The sequence below is a fragment of the Heptranchias perlo genome, chromosome 42, assembly GCF_035084215.1.
Source record: "Heptranchias perlo isolate sHepPer1 chromosome 42, sHepPer1.hap1, whole genome shotgun sequence".
Lineage (NCBI taxonomy): Eukaryota > Metazoa > Chordata > Chondrichthyes > Hexanchiformes > Hexanchidae > Heptranchias > Heptranchias perlo.
In genome coordinates, this window is record NC_090366.1 from 3885001 (window position 1) to 3904388 (window position 19388).

General features: G+C 47.1%; 1 non-coding gene across 1 annotated transcript; it reads left to right on the forward strand.

The window, feature by feature from the left end:
- The first annotated feature begins 861 nt into the window (after positions 1-861).
- trnay-gua (transfer RNA tyrosine (anticodon GUA)) lies at positions 862-950 on the forward strand. Its single transcript is given in 2 exon segments — positions 862-898; positions 915-950. It is a non-coding gene; the product is annotated as a tRNA-Tyr (tRNA).
- Positions 951-19388: the final 18438 nt, after the last annotated feature.

Consider the following 19388-nt stretch of genomic DNA (forward strand, 5'->3'; position numbering starts at 1 on the left):
GGTGAGAAGGGACCTCCCAGTGCGGTCTTTCCAACACACACGGAATCTCAGCTCCCCGTGAGCTGCCCTCGAGGCTGCAGCAGGGACGAGACCGTCGTCCATCTTCTGATGGACTGCCCCTTGGCGCAGAAGATGTGGATAGAGATGCATTGGTATCTGTCCCGGTTCATTCGCAACAGGTCCGTAACACAGAACGCTGAGCTCTACGGGCTTTTCCCTGGGACTCACACCGGGACGATATCAACTGCTGCTGGAAGACCATCAACTTGGTGAAGGAGGCCCTTTGGTCCACCCGAAACCTGCTGGTTTTCCAGCTGAAGGAGCTGTCCACGACCGAGTGTGGCCGATTGGCCTGATCCAAAGTCCGTGCTGTTGGATGCATTGAAGAGAGGTGCGGCCTGTGCAAAGGCTCCATAGGGAAAGGCCACGGAACAAGGCAATCCCATCTTTGCATTGTTCACCATGGATACTTTGTAAGGTACTTGGTCTAAATTGTAATGTTGGGATCGGAGTGTGTGCGATCTGTATTGTTTTCAATTGTCTTGCTTTGGAACTGTGATACTTTGAACTCTGTGTATTCTTAAATTTTATGAAATAAAGTACATTTTCAAATTAACAACAATTGCAAAATCGCTCAGCAGCTGGGAGTCGAAACTACAAAAGCCAATCTGTACTCAAACACGTTATCCATTGTACCACTGTTGCCGGTTGCAAAGAATAAGAAGCAGCTCACACTCCCACAGCGCTGCGGGATGAGCAGGAACCGAGTCAGCCTCAGTCCATGCAGGCAACTCCATGAGTGCGGGCGTGTCAAAAGGAGCACACTGAACAATCACCAAAGAGAAACCTACTTATCGTTTCCCTTCGATAGCTCAGCTGGTAGAGCGGAGGACTGTAGCAATAAACCTAAAGCCATCCTTAGGTCGCTGGTTCGATTCCGGCTCGAAGGAGCGAGCGTGCTTTTGGAATAAGCAGCAATGACTTCATTACCGCTCTCTTAAATATACAAGCAGCTCACAGATTCACCTGTTGCTGCTAAAGCACAGGACACCTCTTGCCCGTTCTCAAACCTGAAAGCTTCCTGTGTCTCCCCGAGGGAGGCAGTTTTGCTCGAGCATTTGCCTCTGCTCACCAGCAGGGAGTGCCATTGAGCAGCAAAACTTCAAATCCCATTCGATTTCAGGGAAAATAGTCTTCGATCAGTCAGTCAGACAGGGCTCTCGCTGTTCCCTCATGATGGGCGGCTGTTTCTTCCCGCTGACCTCGTCTGCCTTCCGCAGACTCGGGTTCCTCTCAGTATCATTCATGATCACTGTGGCTTCCCGTGCTGCTGATCTTCACTTGCTGATATTCAATACCACCGATTGGAGTAAAGTATTTAATATATTCAGGGAGCAGGCGACCCAAGGCAAGATTCCTCTGCTGGCCGTGAGTCAGCTTGGAGGCGAGTGCAAAGCGGGATCTGTGAAGGGCGATTTACACAGGGTAAAAAGGAGATAAGCTGGCCGACGAGGCCGCAAAATGTGCTCGATTTGACCTTGTAAGGGAACACAAACGGGTGGTAGGATGTGAGAATCACCTTCGGGTCCGTGGGCTCGGATACAGATTGATTAAACAGGGCCCTTGCCGCCTGCAGGTCATTAAGATCTCCTGGCTGTGGGACATCCATTCTGACGGTGGGTTGAGGCTCTTCCCACCCGCAATCAGGCGGCTGAAACTACCGCTACTAAACTTGGTGTCTTTACTCGGTGCGGAATCCCTCGGACAGTGGATTCTGATAATGGATCCCCATTTGTCGGGGCTGTGGTACAAGATATCCTGGAAATACTCGAGACTGATCAGAAGTTACTTATTACTCACCAACCCCGAGCAACAGGACAAGTGGAAGGTACAAAAATGAATTGGTCAAATCTCTGAATCGGACTGGTGCCAACTGGGACTTGGTCCTTCCCCTTGTCTTGATGCGGATCCGTGCAAAGCACTGACGGGCCATTCTGGTTCTCCATTTGCCCCCTGATGATCAGACACAGGGCTTGTATCAGGAGTGGATGCAACTCTTTAAGGAGCACCTCCTCGCCGTACAGGTGAGTGTGGGCGCTACTGGTGAAACGAACCTTGTCCGTCGGATTGTACGGTGCGATGATAGGTCAGATATTCCTGAAATGGAGCTTGGACAGAAGGTTATGGTCCTGGATCCAAGGCCCGTGGTACATTTTGCGAAAGATCGGCTATTTGCATCTTTTGCAGGCACAAAGTCTGAAAAAGTAGAATGGAATTTTGTTCCTTTTCATTTGGCAAAGTTTTAAAAGAAACGTTTACTTGCGACACTGGTTAGTGATGTCTGGGTCCGTCTTCTTTCTCCTGTTAAGAAGTTGACGCCTTCCGCAAGCAGCTGTGTCTTATTTTTGGTTTCTGGTATGTGCTTGACTCGGCTTAAATCTTGGCAAAAATCAGAAGGGGAAAGTGTTGGAGGGAGAGATGAAAACTTTATTGCTCTTACGGATGACCGCTGATTTTAAAATCCCCAATAGTGAATCCAGCCATGATCCAAGGAGATGGAGAGAAAAAAGGATCTTGGCCCAATTCTCTTGTCTGTGGTACGATGTTGCTCATGGTGGGGACAATATTGTTGGTGTATGTTGGTCCGCAAAAAACTTTCATCGTTGAAACTTTTCTCTCTGTCCCACCAAGTCCTATAGGGCTGACTGGGTGGAAGGAGTGAATGATCGTGTCGTATCTCTGGGACCCGAAATAAGACTTTGTGTATAATGGCCCGGTGAAATTTTGCATGAATTGTGGTCGGCAGAATAAAAGTCCTTACACGAATGGAAGGCGGGGATAATATTATGTTTACGCCAGGGTGCTTACGGTGTAAAATAATTAACGATTCAGTTTACAGATTTAATTAGCAGCTTAACTGTGCGTGAACATCTATCCAATAGCGATAATAACATGATCGAGTTCAATGTCGTGTTTGAAAGGGAAAAAAAGAGAGTCAGCTGCTAAGATTCTAGACTTGGGTAAGGCCGACTTCAATGGGATGAGACAGAGACTGTCCACAGTCAACTGGGCAAATCTGTTAATGGGTAAAACGACTGATGATCAGTGGGAAATGTTTAAAGAAACATTTAACGTGATACAGAACCGGTTTATACCCCTGAGGGGCAAGAACTCTACTTGCCAAAAAAAACAGCCATGGATAACTAAAGAGGTAAGGGACAATATAAGACATAAGGAAAGGGCATACAAAAAGACAAAAAATGGCACAGATCCTGGCGAATGGGAAAGATACAAAGATCAACAAAGGGTCACAAAACAGATAGTAAGAGCTACAAAAAGAGAGTATGGAAAGAAACTTGCAAGGGATATCAAAACCAATACGAAGAACTTTTATAGTTATATTAGGAAAAAGAGGGTGGTCAGGAGCAGTGTTGGCCCCTTAAAAACTGAAAGTGGGGATACTGTCATTGACAATGGGGAAATGGCGGACATGTTGAACAATTACGTTGTGTCAGTACTTACAGTAGAAAAAGAGGATAGCATGCCGGAAATCCCAAGAAAACTAATATTGAATCGGAGACAGGGACTCAATAAAATTAATATAAGTAAAGCAACAGTAATGAAGAAAATAATCGCACGAAAGAGTGACAAATCCCCAGGACCAGATGGTTTCCATCCCAGGGTTTTAAAGGAAGTAGGTGAGCACATTGCAGACGCCCGAACTATAATCTTCCAAAGTTCTCTAGATTCAGGAACTGTCCCTATTAAGCGGTGCAGTGACGATCGTGGGGGCCACTATGATCGGTTACAATAAAACAACCATTATGAAGTCGTTCCCTAATAGGAGCTCGGCCTCCATGTGGAGTGACCTCAGTGGCCTGGGGTGACTGGCTAATGACTGAACCATCCTCAGTGTCTTGCTCACTGCGTACTGGCATGATAATGAAACCTCTTACATGTAAACCTTTTCAACAAACTATAGAATATTGCCGTGAACATCTGTGTGCACACTTCACATACGTACACGGGCAATATTGGGAGGCCACATGTAACGCTCCCACCGCCCTGACAGGCTTGTGTGGGACAGCAGGGTGTCGGTTTCTAGAAGGATGAACCCTTTGGCCTGCCCCAGTGTGGATGTTTATTCCACTCCTGTACCGGGAAGCGGCAAAACAATATCACTGCAGGATGTGAGCGCTCCCCAGATCAGGGCAGGTCCTATTGTTCTGATGCTCCATCTGAATCGTTCATTGTATCAAGTGATGAGTTGGAAAATAGTGCATGTAACGTATCCATTTCCTTTGTCTGATGTGTCACAGAAGCTAATAATTGTTCACATTCAGTGTCCAGAGTCCAAATTCGGGAAAAATGTGACCTTCTAGATACCCTAGCGGCCGGAGTAGGACTGGGAGCGGCATCCCTTAATGCTGAGTAATGAGGCCGTACCGAACAAACTACAAACATTGGGTACAGATGTACAAGCAATGGCTCCCCCCATTAAAGGTGCGCTCGGGGCTGAATCAGCTCCGGCTCATGAGCTTTTAAATATGGCAATTACTGAATCACAGGATTTATGGGATAAAATGGAGGTCATTTACTCCAGAATCTTTCAAGGTATCTTGGGCTGTGGTCTGTCTCGATATTCAGACTGTCATGGATGGATACAAAATGTTTCTACAACAGATCACAGGCACTCACCCTACTGGGCTCAGAGTTAACTTTACAGTAATCTTTCCCAGTTTGCTAATGATAACTCGAGGACGCCCCTGGGTCCTACTGTCCGGATCGTGCACTGAAACAGATTGTCATTAGTTCTGGTGAATCCCACAGGATGGTACACGGGTAATGTTATACCCATACTTTGATGTGGGACTGATGGTAGGGGGTTTCTGATAAGTTTCTACAGGCCGAATAAGCTGCGGATCAAACTTTGATACCACAACAGGCAGTTTCCTTCAGCATCGTGTAACAAGGTGCCTGGATAATGAGTTTGGATGGATATGCTTTCAACCCACTCAGCCCACTGGAGGGATCGTAACTCTGGTGATTGTAACCCATGTGCGGGAACTTGTGAGGCCCATGTTATTTTATGCTGGACGGGGACTGTTATGTTTTAGATCTAAGTGTAATAATGTAACTATTGATGAGATCGATTGTCAGACTATATCGTATGTATTGTGTTGTGTACAGTGTTCGATCGATATCTAGATGTGAGGAATCCTCGTTCACTGCTCCATAATGGTATAATTGGGATAAAACTCTGGGAGAGTTTAACTATTCGATTAGTAATATGGAGTTGGGACATAATATCGAGAAAAGTAGACAATTAATAGATAATGAGCATGTGAAGAGGGACTTGAATAAGATGAAAGATAGAGATTGGTGGTTACATTTGGAAACCAAAGAAGACCTGGTCCAGGGACAAGTGATCCAATCGAGAATAGAAGATGACGTTAAGCACTGATGGTGGGGGCCGTTACTAGGGCGGGGGTCGTTACTAGGGTGGGAGTGGTTACTAGGGTGGGGGTCATTACTAGGGTGGGAGCGGTTACTAGGGTGGGGGTCGTTACTAGGGTGGGGGTCGTTACTAGGGTGGGAGTGGTTACTAGGGTGGGGGTCATTACTAGGGTGGGAGCGGTTACTAGGGTGGGGGTCATTACTAGGGTGGGAGTGGTTACTAGGGTGGGGGTCATTACTAGGGTGGGAGCGGTTACTAGGGTGGGGGTCGTTACTAGGGTGGGGGTCGTTACTAGGGTGGGAGCAGTTACTAGGGTGGGGGACGTTAAAAGGGTGGGAGCCGTTACTCGGGTGGGGGCTAGTACTAGGGTGGGGGTCGTTACTAGGATGGGAGCGGTTACTAAGGTGGGGGCCATTACTAGGGTGGGGGCTGTTACTAGGGTGGGAGCGGTTACTAGGGTGGGGGCCGTTACTAGGGTGGGGGCTGTTACTAGGGTGGGAGCGGTTACTAGGGTGGGGGCCGTTACTAGGGTGGGAGCGGTTACTAGGGTGGGGTCGTTACTAGGGTGGGAGCGGTTACTAGGGTGGGGTCGTTACTAGGGTGGGGGTCGTTACTCGGGTGGGGGCCGTTACTAGGGTGGGGGCCGTTACTCGGGTGGGGGCCGTTACTCGGGTGGGGGCCGTTACTAGGGTGGGGGTCGTTACTAGGGTGGGGGTCGTTACGAGGGTGGGGGTCGTTACTAGGGTGGGGGTCGTTACTAGGGTGGGGGCCGTTACAAGTGTGGGGGTCGTTACTGGGTTGGGAGCCGTTATTAGGCGGGGGTCACCATCAACCATTAGAGTTTTGAATATTGCTTCGCATCCCATCGTTAGCATCGTGACCTCACAGATCCCGTTATTAATCATCATGTTAACCCTTTGCTGCTGGGTAAAGAAGAAGATAATGTCCTTGACCGAACTGTCAGAAGAGCAACTGAAGCCTGTACTGTATATATACAGTCCATCTCACTATACACAGTCCACCTCACCATACACAGTCCATCTCACTATACACAGTCCATCTCACTATACACAGTCCACCTCACCATACACAGTCCACCTCACCATACACAGTCCACCTCACTATACACAGTCCACCTCACTATACACAGTCCACCTCACCATACACAGTCCATCTCACTATACACAGTCCACCTCACTATACACAGTCCACCTCACTATACACAGTCCACCTCACTATACACAGTCCACCTCACTATACACAGTCCACCTCACCATACACAGTCCATCTCACTATACACAGTCCACCTCACTATATACAGTCCACCTCACTATACACAGTCCATCTCACTATACACAGTCCACCTCACCATACACAGTCCACCTCACTATACACAGTCCACCTCACCATATACAGTCCATCTCACTATACACAGTCCACCTCACCATACACAGTCCACCTCACTATACACAGTCCACCTCACCATACACAGTCCATCTCACTATACACAGTCCACCTCACTATACACAGTCCACCTCACTATACACAGTCCACCTCACCATACACAGTCCATCTCACTATACACAGTCCACCTCACTATACACAGTCCACCTCACTATACACAGTCCATCTCACTATACACAGTCCACCTCACCATACACAGTCCACCTCACCATACACAGTCCATCTCACCATACACAGTCCATCTCACTATACACAGTCCACCTCACTATACACAGTCCACCTCATCATTCACTGTCCATCTCACAAAACACAGTCCACCTCACCATACACAGTCCATCTCACTATACACAGTCCACCTCACCATACACAGTCCATCTCACCATACACAGTCCACCTCACTATACACAGTCCACCTCACCATACACAGTCCATCTCACTATACACAGTCCATCTCACTATACACAGTCCACCTCACTATACACAGTCCAACTCACCACACACAGTCCAACTCACTATACACAGTCCACCTCACTATACACAGTCCACCTCACTATACACAGTCCACCTCACTATACACAGTCCACCTCACTATACACAGTCCATCTCACTAGACACAGTCCATCTCACTATACACAGTCCATCTCACTAGACACAGTCCATCTCACCATACACAGTCCATCTCACCATACACAGTCCATCTCACCACACACAGTCCATCTCACCACACACAGTCCATCTCACTACACACAGTCCATCTCACCATACACAGTCCACCTCATCATTCACTGTCCATCTCACCATTCACAGTCCAACTCACTACACACAGTCCACCTCACTATACACAGTCCATCTCACGATACACAGTCCACCTCACTATACACAGTCCACCTCACTATACACAGTCCACCTCACCATACACAGTCCACCTCACTATACACAGTCCATCGTACTAGAAACAGTCCATTTCACCATACACAGTCCATCTCACTATACACAGTCCATCTCACTATACACAGTCCATCTCACCATTCACAGTCCAACTCACTATACACAGTCCATCTCACTATACACAGTCCACCTCACTATACACAGTCCATCTCACTATACACAGTCCATCTCACCATTCACAGTCCAACTCACTATACACAGTCCATCTCACTATACACAGTCCATCTCACCACACACAGTCCATCTCACCATACACAGTCCACCTCACCATACACAGTCCACCTCACTATACACAGTCCATCGTACTAGAAACAGTCCATTTCACCATACACAGTCCATCTCACTATACACAGTCCATCTCACTATACACAGTCCATCTCACCATTCACAGTCCAACTCACTATACACAGTCCATCTCACTATACACAGTCCAACTCACTATACACAGTCCACCTCACTATACACAGTCCATCTCACCATTCACAGTCCAACTCACTATACACAGTCCATCTCACTATACACAGTCCACCTCACTATACACAGTCCAACTCACTATACACAGTCCAACTCACTATACACAGTCCACCTCACTATACACAGTCCACCTCACGATACACAGTCCATCTCACCATTCACAGTCCAACTCACTATACACAGTCCAACTCACCACACACAGTCCAACTCACTATACACAGTCCAACTCACTATACACAGTCCACCTCACTATACACAGTCCACCTCACTATACACAGTCCACCTCACTATACACAGTCCACCTCACTATACACAGTCCATCTCACTAGACACAGTCCATCTCACTATACACACTCCATCTCACTATACACAGTCCATCTCACTATAAACAGTCCATCTCACCATACACAGTCCATCTCACCATTCACAGTCCATCTCACCATTCACAGTCCAACTCACTATACACAGTCCATCTCACTATACACAGTCCAACTCACTATACACAGTCCACCTCACTATACACAGTCCATCTCACCATTCACAGTCCAACTCACTATACACAGTCCATCTCACTATACACAGTCCACCTCACTATACACAGTCCACCTCACTATACACAGTCCACCTCACCATACACAGTCCACCTCACTATACACAGTCCATCGTACTAGAAACAGTCCATCTCACCATACACAGTCCATCTCACTATACACAGTCCATCTCACTCTGCACAGTCCATCTCACTATACACAGTCCATCTCACTATACACAGTCCATCTCACCATACACAGTCCATCTCACCATACACAGTCCATCTCACTATACACAGTCCATCTCACCATACACAGTCCACCTCACCATTCACAGTCCATCTCACCATACACAGTCCATCTCACAATACACAGTCCATCTCACCATACACAGTCCATCTCACCATACACAGTCCGCCTCACCATACACAGTCCATCTCACTATACACAGTCCACCTCACAAAACACAGTCCGAAACACTATACACAGTCCATCTCACCACACACAATCCATCTCACCATACACAGTCCACCTCACCATTCACAGTCCATCTCACTATACACAGCCCATCTCACCATACACAGTCCATTTCACCATACACAGTCCATCTCACCATACACAGTCCATCTCACCATACACAGTCCATTTCACTATACACAGTCCTCCTCACCATACACAGTCCATCTCACCATTCACAGTCCATCTCACCATACACAGTCCATCTCACCATACACAGTCCATCTCACCATACACAGTCCATCTCACCATTCACAGTCCATTTCACCATACACAGTCCATCTCACCATTCACAGTCCATTTCACTATACACAGTCCATCTCACTATACACAGTCCACCTCACTATACACAGTCCACCTCACCATTCACAGTCCATCTCACTATACACAGTCAATCTCACCATACACAATCCATTTCACCATACACAGTCCATCTCATCTTTCACATTCCATCTCACCATACACAGTCCATCTCACCATTCACAGTCCAACTCACTATACACAGTCCACCTCACTATACACAGTCCACCTCACTATACACAGTCCAACTCACTATAAACAGTCCACCTCACTATACACAGTCCACCTCACTATACAGTCCATCTCACTATACACAGTCCATCTCATTATACACAGTCCACCTCACTATACACAGTCCACCTCACTATACAGTCCATCTCACTATACACAGTCCATCTCACTATACACAGTCCATCTCACTATACACAGTCCATCTCACCATACACAGTCCATCTCACCATACACAGTCCACCTCACTATACACAGTCCATCTCACCATACACAGTCCATCTCACCATAAACAGTCCACCTCACTATACACAGTCCACCTCATCATTCACTGTCCATCTCACCATTCACAGTCCACCTCACTATACACAGTCCATCTCACCATACACAGTCCACCTCACTATACAGTCCATCTCACTATACACAGTCCATCTCACTATACACAGTCCACCTCACCATTCACAGTCCAACTCACTACACACAGTCCACCTCACTATACACAGTCCATCTCACTATACACAGTCCACCTCACTATACACAGTCCACCTCACCATACACAGTCCACCTCACCATACACAGTCCATCTCATCTTTCACATTCCAACTCACTACACACAGTCCACCTCACTATACACAGTCCATCTCACTATACACAGTCCATCTCACCATACACAGTCCATCTCACCATTCACATTCCATCTCACCATACACAGTCCATCTCACTATACACAGTCCATCTCACTATACACAGTCCATCTCACCATACACAGTCCATCTCATCTTTCACATTCCATCTCACCATACACAGTCCATCTCACCATTCACAGTCCAACTCACTGTACACAGTCCACCTCACTATACACAGTCCACCTCACTATACACAGTCCAACTCACTATAAACAGTCCACCTCACTATACACAGTCCACCTCACTATACAGTCCATCTCACTATACACAGTCCATCTCACTATACACAGTCCACCTCACTATACACAGTCCACCTCACTATACAGTCCATCTCACTATACACAGTCCATCTCACGATACACAGTCCATCTCACTATACACAGTCCATCTCACTATACACAGTCCATCTCACCATACACAGTCCATCTCACCATACACAGTCCACCTCACTATACACAGTCCATCTCACTATACACAGTCCACCTCACTATACACAGTCCACCTCACTATACAGTCCATCTCACGATACACAGTCCATCTCACGATACACAGTCCATCTCACTATACACAGTCCATCTCACTATACACAGTCCATCTCACCATACACAGTCCATCTCACCATACACAGTCCACCTCACTATACACAGTCCACCTCACTATACACAGTCCATCTCACCATACACAGTCCATCTCACCATACACAGTCCACCTCACTATACACAGTCCACCTCACCATTCACAGTCCACCTCACTATACACAGTCCACCTCACCATACACAGTCCATCTCACTATACACAGTCCATCTCACTATACACAGTCCACCTCACCATTCACAGTCCAACTCACTACACACAGTCCACCTCACTATACACAGTCCATCTCACTATACACAGTCCACCTCACTATACACAGTCCACCTCACCATACACAGTCCACCTCACTATACACAGTCCATCTCAGTATACACAGTCCATCTCACCATACACAGTCCACCTCACTATACACAGTCCACCTCACCATACACAGTCCACCTCACTATACACAGTCCATCGTACTAGAAACAGACCATCTCACCATTCACAGTCCACCTCACCATTCACAGTCCATCTCACTATACACAGTCCATCTCACTATACACAGTCCATCTCACCATACACAGTCCATCTCACCATACACAGTCCATCTCACCATACACAGTCCATCTCACCATACACAGTCCATCTCACCACACACAGTCCATCTCACCACACACAGTCCATCTCACTATACACAGTCCATCTCACCATACACAGTCCATCTCACCATACACAGTCCACCTCACCATACACAGTCCACCTCACTATACACAGTCCACCTCATCATTCACTGTCCATCTCACCATACACAGTCCACCTCACCATACACAGTCCACCTCACCATACACAGTCCATCTCACCATACACAGTCCACCTCACTATACACAGTCCGCCTCACCATACACAGTCCATCTCACTATACACAGTCCACCTCACAAAACACAGTCCGAAACACTATACACAGTCCATCTCACCACACACAATCCATCTCACCATACACAGTCCATCTCACCATACACAGTCCATCTCACCACACACAATCCATCTCACTATACACATTCCATTTCACCACACACAATCCATCTCATCATACACAGTCCATCTCACTATACACAGTCCACCTCACCATTCACAGTCCATCTCACTATACACAGTCCATCTCACTCTGCACAGTCCATCTCACAATACACAGTCCACCTCACCATACACAGTCCATCTCACTATACACAGTCCACCTCACTATACACAGTCCATCTCACCATTCACAGTCCACCTCACTATACACAGTCCACCTCACTATACACAGTCCATCTCACCATACACAGTCTACCTCACTATACACAGTCCATCTCACCATACACAGTCCATCTCACCATTCACAGTCCATCTCACCATACACAGTCCACCTCACCAGACACAGTCCATCTCACCATACACAGTCCACCTCACTATACACAGTCCATCTCACCATACACAGTCCATCTCATCTTTCACATTCCATCTCACCATACACAGTCCACCTCACTATACACAGTCCATCTCACCATACACAGTCCATCTCACCATACACAGTCCATCTCATCTTTCACATTCCATCTCACCATACACAGTCCATCTCACCATACACAGTCCATTTCACTATACACAGTCCATCTCACCATACACAGTCCACCTCACCATTCACAGTCCATCTCACTATACACAGTCCATTTCACCATTCACAGTCCACCTCACTATACACAGTCCATCTCACCATACACAGTCCATTTCACCATACACAGTCCACCTCACCATACACAGTCCATCTCACCAAACACATTCCATCTCACCATACACAGTCCATTTCACTATACACAGTCCATCTCACCATTCACAGTCCATCTCACCATACACAGTCCATTTCACCATACACAGTCCACCTCACCATACACAGTCCATCTCACCATTCACAGTCCACCTCACCATACACAGTCCATCTCACCATTCACAGTCCATCTCACTATACACAGTCCACCTCACCATACACAGTCCATCTCACCATTCACAGTCCACCTCACCATACACAGTCCATCTCACTATACACAGTCCACCTCACCATACACAGTCCATCTCACCATTCACAGTCCATCTCACCATTCACAGTCCATCTCACTATACACAGTCCACCTCACCATACACAGTCCACCTCACCATTCACAGTCCACCTCACCATACACAGTCCATCTCACTATACACAGTCCACCTCACCATACACAGTCCACCTCACCATACACAGTCCATCTCACCATTCACAGTCCACCTCACCATTCACAGTCCATCTCACTATACACAGTCCATCTCACCATTCACAGTCCACCTCACCATACACAGTCCACCTCACCATACACAGTCCATCTCACTATACACAGTCCATCTCACCATACACAGTCCATCTCACTATACACAGTCCATCTCACTATACACAGTCCATCTCACCATTCACAGTCCATCTCACCATACACAGTCCACCTCACCATACACAGTCCATCTCACCATACACAGTCCATCTCACTATACACAGTCCATCTCACTATACACAGTCCATCTCACCATTCACAGTCCATCTCACTATACACAGTCCATCTCATTATACACAGTCCACCTCACCATACACAGTCCATCTCACCATACACAGTCCATCTCACTATACACAGTCCACCTCACCATACACAGTCCATCTCACCATACACAGTCCATCTCACTATACACAGTCCATCTCACTATACACAGTCCACCTCACCATACACAGTCCATCTCACCATTCACAGTCCATCTCACCATACACAGTCCACCTCACCATACACAGGCCATCTCACCATACACAGTCCATCTCACTATACACAGTCCATCTCACTATACACAGTCCACCTCACCATACACAGTCCATCTCACCATTCACAGTCCATCTCACCATACACAGTCCACCTCACCATACACAGTCCATCTCACGATACACAGTCCATCTCACTATACACAGTCCATCTCACTATACACAGTCCATCTCACCATTCACAGTCCATCTCACCATACACAGTCCATCTCACCATTCACAGTCCATCTCACCATACACAGTCCATCTCACCATTCACAGTCCATCTCACTATACACAGTCCATCTCACTATACACAGTCCATCTCACCATTCACAGTCCATCTCACCATTCACAGTCCATCTCACCATACACAGTCCATCTCACCATACACAGTCCATTTCACCATACACAGTCCATCTCACTATACACAGTCCATCTCACTATACACAGTCCATCTCACCATACACAGTCCATCTCACCATTCACAGTCCATCTCACCATACACAGTCCATCTCACCATTCACAGTCCATCTCACTATACACAGTCCATTTCACTATACACAGTCCATCTCACCATACACAGTCCATCTCACCATACACTGTCCACCTCACCACACACAGTCCATCTCACCATACACAGTCCATCTCACCATACACAGTCCATTTCACTACACACAGTCCATCTCACCATACACAGTCCATCTCACCATACACAGTCCATCTCACCATACACAGTCCATTTCACTACACACAGTCCATCTCACCATACACAGTCCATCTCACCATACACAGTCCATCTCACCATACACAGTCCATTTCACTACACACAGTCCATCTCACCATACACAGTCCATTTCACTACACACAGTCCATCTCACCATACACAGTCCACCTCACTCTGCACAGTCCATCTCACTATACACAGTCCATCTCACCATACAGTCCATTTCACCATACACAGTCCATCTCACCATTCACAGTCCATCTCACCATACACAGTCCATCTCACCATACACAGTCCATTTCACTACACACAGTCCATCTCACCATACACAGTCCATCTCACCATACAGTCCATTTCACCATACACAGTCCATCTCACCATACACAGTCCATCGCACTATACACAGTCCATCTCACCATTCACAGTCCATCTCACTATACACAGTCCATCTCACCATTCACAGTCCATCTCACTATACACAGTCCATCTCACCATACACAGTCCATCTCACTATACACAGTCCACCTCACCATACACAGTCCACCTCACTATACACAGTCCATCGTACTAGAAACAGTCCATCTCACCATTCACAGTCCACCTCACCATTCACAGTCCATCTCACTATACACAGTCCATCTCACTATACACAGTCCATCTCACCATACACAGTCCATCTCACCATACACAGTCCATCTCACCATACACAGTCCATCTCACCATACACAGTCCATCTCACCACACACAGTCCATCTCACCATACACAGTCCATCTCACCATACACAGTCCATCTCACCACACACAATCCATCTCACTATACACAGTCCATTTCACCACACACAATCCATCTCATCATACACAGTCCATCTCACTATACACAGTCCACCTCACCATTCACAGTCCATCTCACTATACACAGTCCATCTCACTCTGCACAGTCCATCTCACAATACACAGTCCACCTCACCATACACAGTCCATCTCACTATACACAGTCCACCTCACTATACACAGTCCATCTCACCATTCACAGTCCACCTCACTATACACAGTCCACCTCACTATACACAGTCCATCTCACCATACACAGTCCACCTCACTATACACAGTCCATCTCACCATACACAGTCCATCTCACCATTCACAGTCCATCTCACCATACACAGTCCACCTCACCATACACAGTCCATCTCACCATACACAGTCCACCTCACTATACACAGTCCATCTCACCATACACAGTCCATCTCATCTTTCACATTCCATCTCACCATACACAGTCCACCTCACTATACACAGTCCATCTCACCATACACAGTCCATCTCACCATACACAGTCCATCTCATCTATCACATTCCATCTCACCATACACAGTCCATCTCACCATACACAGTCCATTTCACTATACACAGTCCATCTCACCATACACAGTCCACCTCACCATTCACAGTCCATCTCACTATACACAGTCCATTTCACCATTCACAGTCCACCTCACTATACACAGTCCATCTCACCATACACAGTCCATTTCACCATACACAGTCCACCTCACCATACACAGTCCATCTCACCAAACACATTCCATCTCACCATACACAGTCCATTTCACTATACACAGTCCATCTCACCATTCACAGTCCATCTCACCATACACAGTCCATTTCACCATACACAGTCCACCTCACCATACACAGTCCATCTCACCATTCACAGTCCACCTCACCATACACAGTCCATCTCACCATTCACAGTCCATCTCACTATACACAGTCCACCTCACCATACACAGTCCATCTCACCATTCACAGTCCACCTCACCATACACAGTCCATCTCACTATACACAGTCCACCTCACCATACACAGTCCATCTCGCCATTCACAGTCCATCTCACCATTCACAGTCCATCTCACTATACACAGTCCACCTCACCATACACAGTCCACCTCACCATTCACAGTCCACCTCACCATACACAGTCCATCTCACTATACACAGTCCACCTCACCATACACAGTCCACCTCACCATACACAGTCCATCTCACCATTCACAGTCCACCTCACCATTCACAGTCCATCTCACTATACACAGTCCATCTCACCATTCACAGTCCACCTCACCATACACAGTCCACCTCACCATACACAGTCCATCTCACTATCCACAGTCCATCTCACCATACACAGTCCATCTCACTATACACAGTCCATCTCACTTTTCACAGTCCATCTCACCATTCACAGTCCATCTCACCATACACAGTCCACCTCACCATACACAGTCCATCTCACCATACACAGTCCATCTCACTATACACAGTCCATCTCACTATACACAGTCCATCTCACCATTCACAGTCCATCTCACTATACACAGTCCATCTCACTATACACAGTCCACCTCACCATACACAGTCCATCTCACCATACACAGTCCATCTCACTATACACAGTCCACCTCACCATACACAGTCCATCTCACCATACACAGTCCATCTCACTATACACAGTCCATCTCACTATACACAGTCCACCTCACCATACACAGTCCATCTCACCATTCACAGTCCATCTCACCATACACAGTCCACCTCACCATACACAGTCCATCTCACCATACACAGTCCATCTCACTATACACAGTCCATCTCACTATACACAGTCCACCTCACCATACACAGTCCATCTCACCATTCACAGTCCATCTCACCATACACAGTCCACCTCACCATACACAGTCCATCTCACCATACACAGTCCATCTCACTATACACAGTCCATCTCACTATACACAGTCCATCTCACCATTCACAGTCCATCTCACCATACACAGTCCATCTCACCATTCACAGTCCATCTCACCATACACAGTCCATCTCACCATTCACAGTCCATCTCACTATACACAGTCCATCTCACTATACACAGTCCATCTCACCATTCACAGTCCATCTCACCATTCACAGTCCATCTCACCATACACAGTCCATCTCACCATACACAGTCCATTTCACCATACACAGTCCATCTCACTATACACAGTCCATCTCACTATACACAGTCCATCTCACCATACACAGTCCACCTCACTATACACAGTCCATCTCACCATACACAGTCCATCTCACTATACACAGTCCATCTCACCATTCACAGTCCATCTCACCATACACAGTCCATCTCACCATTCACAGTCCATCTCACTATACACAGTCCATTTCACTATACACAGTCCATCTCACCATACACAGTCCATCTCACCATACACTGTCCACCTCACCATACACAGTCCATCTCACCATACACAGTCCATCTCACCATACACAGTCCATTTCACTACACACAGTCCATCTCACCATACACATTCCATCTCACCATACACAGTCCATCTCACCATACACAGTCCATTTCACTACACACAGTCCATCTCACCATACACAGTCCATCTCACCATACACAGTCCATCTCACCATACACAGTCCATTTCACTACACACAGTCCATCTCACCATACACAGTCCATTTCACTACACACAGTCCATCTCACCATACACAGTCCACCTCACTCTGCACAGTCCATCTCACTATACACAGTCCATCTCACCATACAGTCCATTTCACCATACACAGTCCATCTCACCATTCACAGTCCATCTCACCATACACAGTCCATCTCACCATACACAGTCCATTTCACTACACACAGTCCATCTCACCATACACAGTCCATCTCACCATACAGTCCATTTCACCATACACAGTCCATCTCACCATACACAGTCCATCGCACTATACACAGTCCATCTCACCATTCACAGTCCATCTCACTATACACAGTCCATCTCACCATTCACAGTCCATCTCACTATACACAGTCCATCTCACCATACACAGTCCATCTCACCATACACAGTCCATCTCACCATACACATACTCTCCAGTGGCTGGAGTCATACCTAGCACAAAGGAAGATGGTAGTGGTTGTTGGAGGCCAATCATCTCAGCCCCAGGACATTGCTGCAGGAGTTCCTCAGGGCAGTGTCCTAGGCCCAACCATCTTCAGCTGCTTCATCAATGACCTTCCCTCCATCATAAGGTCAGAAATGGGGATGTTCGCTGATGATTGCACAGTGTTCAGTTCCATTCGCAACCCCTCAGATAATGAAGCAGTCTGTGCCCACATGCAGCACGATCTGGACAACATCCAGGCTTGGGCTGATAAGCGGCAAGTAACATTCGTGCCAGACAAGTGCCAGGCAATGACCATCTCCAACAGAAGAGAGTCTAACCACCTCCCCTTCAACGGCATTACCATCGCCGAATCCCCCACCATCAACATCCTGGGGGTCACCATTGACCAGAAACTTGACTGGACCAGCCATATAAATACTGTGGCTACAAGAGCAGGTCAGAGGCTGGGTATTCTGCGGCGAGTGACTCACCTCCTGACTCCCCAAAGCCTTTCCACCATCGACAAGGCATAAGTCAAGAGTGTGATGGAATACTCTCCACATTTCTGGATGAGTGCAGCTCCAACAACACTCAAAAAGCTCGACACCATCCAGGACAAAGCAGCCCGCTTGATTGGCACCCCATCCACCACCCTAAACATTCACTCCCTTCACCACC